Source organism: Microtus oregoni, unplaced genomic scaffold (genome assembly GCF_018167655.1).
Source record: "Microtus oregoni isolate MIOR12 unplaced genomic scaffold, Mior012 000002F_ref0000024, whole genome shotgun sequence".
Taxonomy (NCBI): Eukaryota; Metazoa; Chordata; class Mammalia; order Rodentia; family Cricetidae; genus Microtus; species Microtus oregoni.
In genome coordinates this window covers 20694300-20700299 of record NW_024543061.1, presented here as the reverse complement: position 1 = coordinate 20700299, position 6000 = coordinate 20694300, and positions in this window count along the sequence as shown.

Sequence of the window (6000 nt, the reverse complement as noted above, 5' to 3'; positions counted from 1 at the left end):
TTCTTTATTTATTTTTTAATTTATTTATTTATTAAAGATTTCTGTCTCTTCCCAGGCACCGCCTCCCATTTCCCTCCCCCTCCCCCAATCAAGTCACCCCCCCCCCCAGCCCGAAAAGCAATCAGGGTTCCCTGTCCTGTGGGAAGTCCAAGGAACCCCCAACCTCCATCCAGGTCTAGTAAGTTGAGCATCCAAAGGGCCTAGGCTCCCACAAAGCCAGTACGTGCAGTAGGATCAGAAACCCATTGCCATTGTTCTTGAGTTCTCAGTAGTCCTCATTGTCCGCTATGTTCAGAGAGTCCGGTTTTATCCCAGGCTTTTCCAGACCCAGGCCAGCTGGTCTTGGTGAGTTCCCAGTAGAACATCCCCATTGTCTCAGTGTGTGGGTGCACCCCTCATGGTCCTGAGTTCCTTGCTCGTGCTCTCTCTCCTTCTGCTCCTGATTTGGACAATGAGAATTCAGTCCTGTGCTCCAATGTGGGTCTCTGTCTCTGTCTCCTTTCATTGCTTGCTGAAGGTTAATATTCAGGAGGATACCTATATGTTTTTCTTTGGGTTCTCCTTATTTAGCTTCTCTAGGATCACTAATTATAGGCTCAATGTCCTTGGTTTATGGCTAGAAACCAAATATGAGTGAGTACATCCCATGTTCCTCTTTTGGGGTCTGGCTTACCTCACTCAGGATAGTGTTTTCTATTTCCATCCATTTGTATGCAAAATTCAAGAAGTCCTTGTTTCTTACTGCTGAGTAATACTCTAATATGTATATATTCCATACTTTCTTCATCCATTCTTCCATTGAAGGGCATCTAGGTTGTTTCCAGGTTCTGGCTATCACAAACAATGCTGCTATGGACATAGTAGAGCATATACTTTTGTTGTATGATAAGGCCTCTCTTGGGTATATTCCCAAGAGTGGTATTGCGGGGTCCAGGGGTAAGTTGATCCCGAATTTCCTGAGAAACTGCCATACTGCTTTCCATAGTGGTTGCACAAGTTTGCATTCCCACCAGCAATGGATGAGTGTACCCCTTTCCCCACAACCTCTCCAACAAAGGCTATCATTGGTGTTTTTGATTTTCGCCATTCTGACAGGTGTAAGATGGTATCTTAAAGTTGTCTTGATTTGCATTTCCCTGATCGATAAGGAAGTTGAGCATGACCTTAAGTGTCTTTTGGCCATTTGAAGTTCTTCTGTTGAGAATTCTCTGTTCAGCTCAATGCCCCATTTTATAATTGGGTTGGTTAGCCTTTTATGGTCTAGTTTCTTGAGTTCTTTATATATTTTGGAGATCAGACCTTTGTCAGTTGCGGGGTTGGTGAAGATCTTCTCCCAGTTAGTGGGTTGCCTTTGTGTCTTAGCGACAGTGTCCTTTGCTTTACAGAAGCTTCTCAGTCTCAGGAGGTCCCATTTATTCAATGAGGTCCTTAATGTCTGTGCTGCTGGGGTTCTATGTAAGAAGTGGTCTCCTGTGCCCATGTGTTGTAGAGTACTTCCCACTTTCTCTTCTATCAGGTTCAGTGTGTTCAGACTGATATTGAGGTCTTTAATCCATTTGGACTTAAGTTTTGTGCATAGTGATAGATATGGATCTATTTTCATTCTTCTACAGGTTGACATCCAGTTTTGCCAGCACAATTTGTTGAAGATGCTCTCTTTTTTCCATTGTATACTTTTAGCTCCTTTATCGAAAATCAGGTGTTCATAGGTTTGTGGGATATGATAGTATACATAAGCGACCCCAAAAACTCTACCAAAGAACTCCTACTGCTGATAAACACCTTTAGTAATGTGGCAGGATACAAGATCAACCCCAAAAAATCAGTGGCCTTCCTTTACACTAAGGATAAGGAAACAGAGAGGGAAATTAGAGAAGCATCACCTTTCATGAAATTTATTTCTTATTTACACCACTACAGAAATTATAGCAAAGTTTAAGTGAGTCTTGCTTTCTTCACGACTTGACTCTATGATTGCTATTAGGAAGGAAACCTTCCTTTCATGGCTGGATTCAATAGCCTCCTCTTTAGGGTAATTGGCCAAAAGAAGTAATTTCATTTTCTTGGGGCATTTCCAGTCCCTATTCTTCAGCTTCACACATGTATTTAATAATTACAATGAAAGCTTCATTCCACCTTCCTAATATTTTGGGAAAGATGTGAATGTGAAGGACAGAATAATAAAGGGAAAGAGAAATTCAGAGAACAAAGCAGCAATGCAAGTGATGGCTAACAAATAAAAAAATGGAAGTCCACTGTCATGTCACTGCTCAAGATAATAGGATAAAATATTGCAAAACTGAAATGGATTTCTTTCAAGCATGAAAGAAATTGTGCTATGTGTGGTATATACAAGACAATAGAAGAAACAAACCATGTAAGATAAGTGTTAGAAAACAAATGAAGATTTCAGAACAAAAAATCAACAATATAAAATTCTCAAATAGTGAGATAGCAATAAAAAATGAAAGCAGGGTTTTAGAATAAGAAATAAGTATACATGCATAAAATGAATACATATTTAGTTAACACTCATCCATTCCTTACTGAATTTTCATAACATTTTTTAAAAAAAATCAACATTGTGTATGGTTATTTTAATATATTCTGTTGGTGTCATTTTCTAGATTATATGATATGTTGAGAGTTTTTAATTTCATGATATCTGAAAGAGTTATGAATATAATTCTATAGGAACAAATACAGAGACCTACAGCAAAGCATTATGCAGGGAGGCAAAGATATTTTGGAACACATAGCTCTTAATAGGGTGATTTCATCAAATCCCTCTCCTCAGAGCTCAGAGAATCCTGTAGAAGAGTTGGTGGAAGAAGTGTTGGTACCACTGAGGAAGATGGTCACCATGAGAACGAGGCTGTCTAATCAACTGAGCAAAGCTTATATGAACTTAAAGGGACTGATGCATCAAGCACAGAGTCGATATAGGTCAGCAGCAGATCCATAGGGCCCTATGGTTTAACACCCTGAATCAAGAGTACCATCTACAACGTTCTTTGGAGAAAAGTAAAAACTAGGCTAATTTGGAAACCTGCAGGAAATGTCTTGTTTTAATTTTGTTAGACCACAGATAAAAATAAATAGTAACAATCATCTGTGGGGGAAAAACAGAATATTAAGAATACCCAAGGATGACCCCAACTAAGACTCTAAGCAATAGTCTAGAGGGTGCCTGAATGCCTGAATTGACCTTCCCCTGAAATCAAATTGATGACTACATTAATTGTCACCATAGAACATTTATCCAGTAACTGATGGAAGCAAATGCAGAGATCCATAGCTAAGAACTGGGTCAAGCTCCTGGAGTCCAGTCCTAGATAGGAAGAAGCAATAATATGAGCAAAGGGGTCAAGACCATGATGGGGAAAACCACAGAAACAGCTGACCCATGCTAGTGTGAGCTCACAGATTTTAGATTGAGAGCTGGGAACCCTGCATAGGGCCAAACTAGTCCCCGTGAATGTGGGTAACAATTGTTTGGCTTGTACAGTCTGTGCAGCCGCTAGTAGTGGGACCAGGATTTATTCTTAGTGCATGAATTGGCTTTATGGAGTCCATTTCCCTTGGAGGGATACATTGTTCAGCCTAGATACAGTGGGGAGGACCTTGGTCCTTCTGCAAGTGATGTGACAGACTTTGCTGATTCCCGATGAGAGGTCTTAGCCTCTCTGAGGAACAGATGGGGAGTGGGAGTTCGAGGAAGAGTGGGAGAGGGAACTCAGACTGGTATGTAAAATAAAAATTGTTTATAAAAGTAAAAATGAACTTCAACTTAGTTTTATATTGATGTGATATGACACAATGACCATATCAAAGAAATGGGATTTATCAAAGAAATGTTTTATTAGGGTTTATGTTATTTAAATATCAGAGAGTTAGTCCATGACTGTTATTGAAGGTAGCATGGCAGCAGGCTGCAGATATCTAAATGAGAGCTTATACTTTATTCACGAGAGAGAGGGAGGGAGAGAGAGAGAGAGAGAGAGAGAGAGAGAGAGAGAGAGAGAACTATATATGGCACTATAGGATTTGGAAGCATTCCTATCATGATACACCTTCTCTATCAAGACCACCCTGCCTCCAACAAAGCCGCACCTTCTAATACTTCCCAAATAACTCTACCAATAGTGAACCAAGTTCTCATATATATGAACCTATGGGACCATTCTCATTAAAACCAGCACAAATATGCAGAAAATTCTGTAAAAAGATTAAAAAGGTGACACATTTCTACTACTTTAATATATAAAAATTTAATTTGGACCTTATCTATGTATTTTTTATTCTTAGATTATTAATCTTCTATTTGAGTGATTCAAGTTTCTTCCATGTGACCTAGAAAAACATGCAGACTGCATTACTTAACCACAAATAAATAACAAAACACACTATCTACAGCTTTGAGAGATGGCTCAGTGTGTAAAACTACTCTCCATGTAAGAATGCAGATCTCAATACAAGTGTCTAGGAGTCACACAAAAGTAACATCGAGAATTAAGATATAATCCAGATGCCTTCATGAGAGTTGAGAAGGTAGGAGAAACATATGCTGCTTACAAACTGCTTGGTATAAACAGTGGAAAGCAAAAGGTAAATGCATGAACCAAATAGCTGGGATTGTCCTTTGACCTCTACCAATGTATATGGCACACATGCGGCCTAAGTTACAAAGGACAGAATTATGAAATGAAACCTTAGTTGAGGCTGGTCACTGTACAGACTGTGAGATCAGGACGTATTCCACTTCTGATTCATGTTCAAATATTCTCTCAGAATGCATATCTGCCTTCAATTTCTTAAATCACTTTCCTTTTTAAAGCAAATTTTATTAAGTTATGAGTTAATTTGAGGAATCATAATCATATATTTGAAATATTCTGACTTAATGTCAATGTTATTTTTTTCTGTTGTTAATGGATCTTCCTATCTGATTATTAAGTCTTTATATACTTCTAAAAATGGTATTTTGCAAGCTTGACAATTATTTCTTCATTTACTATCTACCTTTCTCTTTAAAATATATGCATTGACAAAAACATGATGAATTAAAAGATGCTTATATTCTGCAAGTTGAGAGCTACCCGTGTGTGTGTGTGTGTGTGTGTGTGTGTGTGTGTGTGTGTGTGAAAGTGCTGCAAAGAAGAGATGGAGGGTTCAGCTTCAAATGGGGCATCTGTATTAACCACCCCCTTACCAAGGTGATAACATGGAAGAAACATGAGAAGAATGTAAGAGTTACCCAATACTAGGTATAGATGGTACAAGTGATTCCAGATCCACTTACTGAGGTGCTAGTTACAGTTGGGAGAGGGGGAAATCATTATTTTCTTTTAAATAATATAAATAGTGCTAGGAATCCCATATTCCAGTATATGGAGACACACCCTTGGATAAATTTTTAACACTAACTTGACTTAACAGACTTAAGAAGCAATATGAAGACTTGAAGTTGAGAGGTAGATGTACACTAAAATATGATGGATATTGTTTGGTGGCAATGGGGTATAGATATGATCATATTTAATTGTATACCTGCATGAAATTCTTAATAATGCATTTTATAGATGAATTTACACAACATATGATCTCAGGTTCTGTTTTGCTTTGTTTTCAAGCTTGGCTGTGAAGTTTTTAGCACATAAAATATTCCTGAAAATAGTTTTCCATAATGCACAGCAACAGTATTTAGTAGGATAAAGGTTATTGCTTTGTCACAGTAATACTGCAAATGCATAGACACTCATGCAACTAATTTAGTTCAAGTCCTTATTAAGTATCTTATCCTATAGATACATTTTGCAGCCCACAAGACTACACAGTAAATGTTCAGCTGACAGACCAATAGGCAGATCCACGGAAGTGTATATGTAACATCCAGATGGAATATTCAGTTTTACAGAGATACAGAAACACTTATCTTTTGGAAGAGTCATTGTCATATCTGTGAAAACCTTGTGAGGCCATGATTCTCACCCCAAGGTG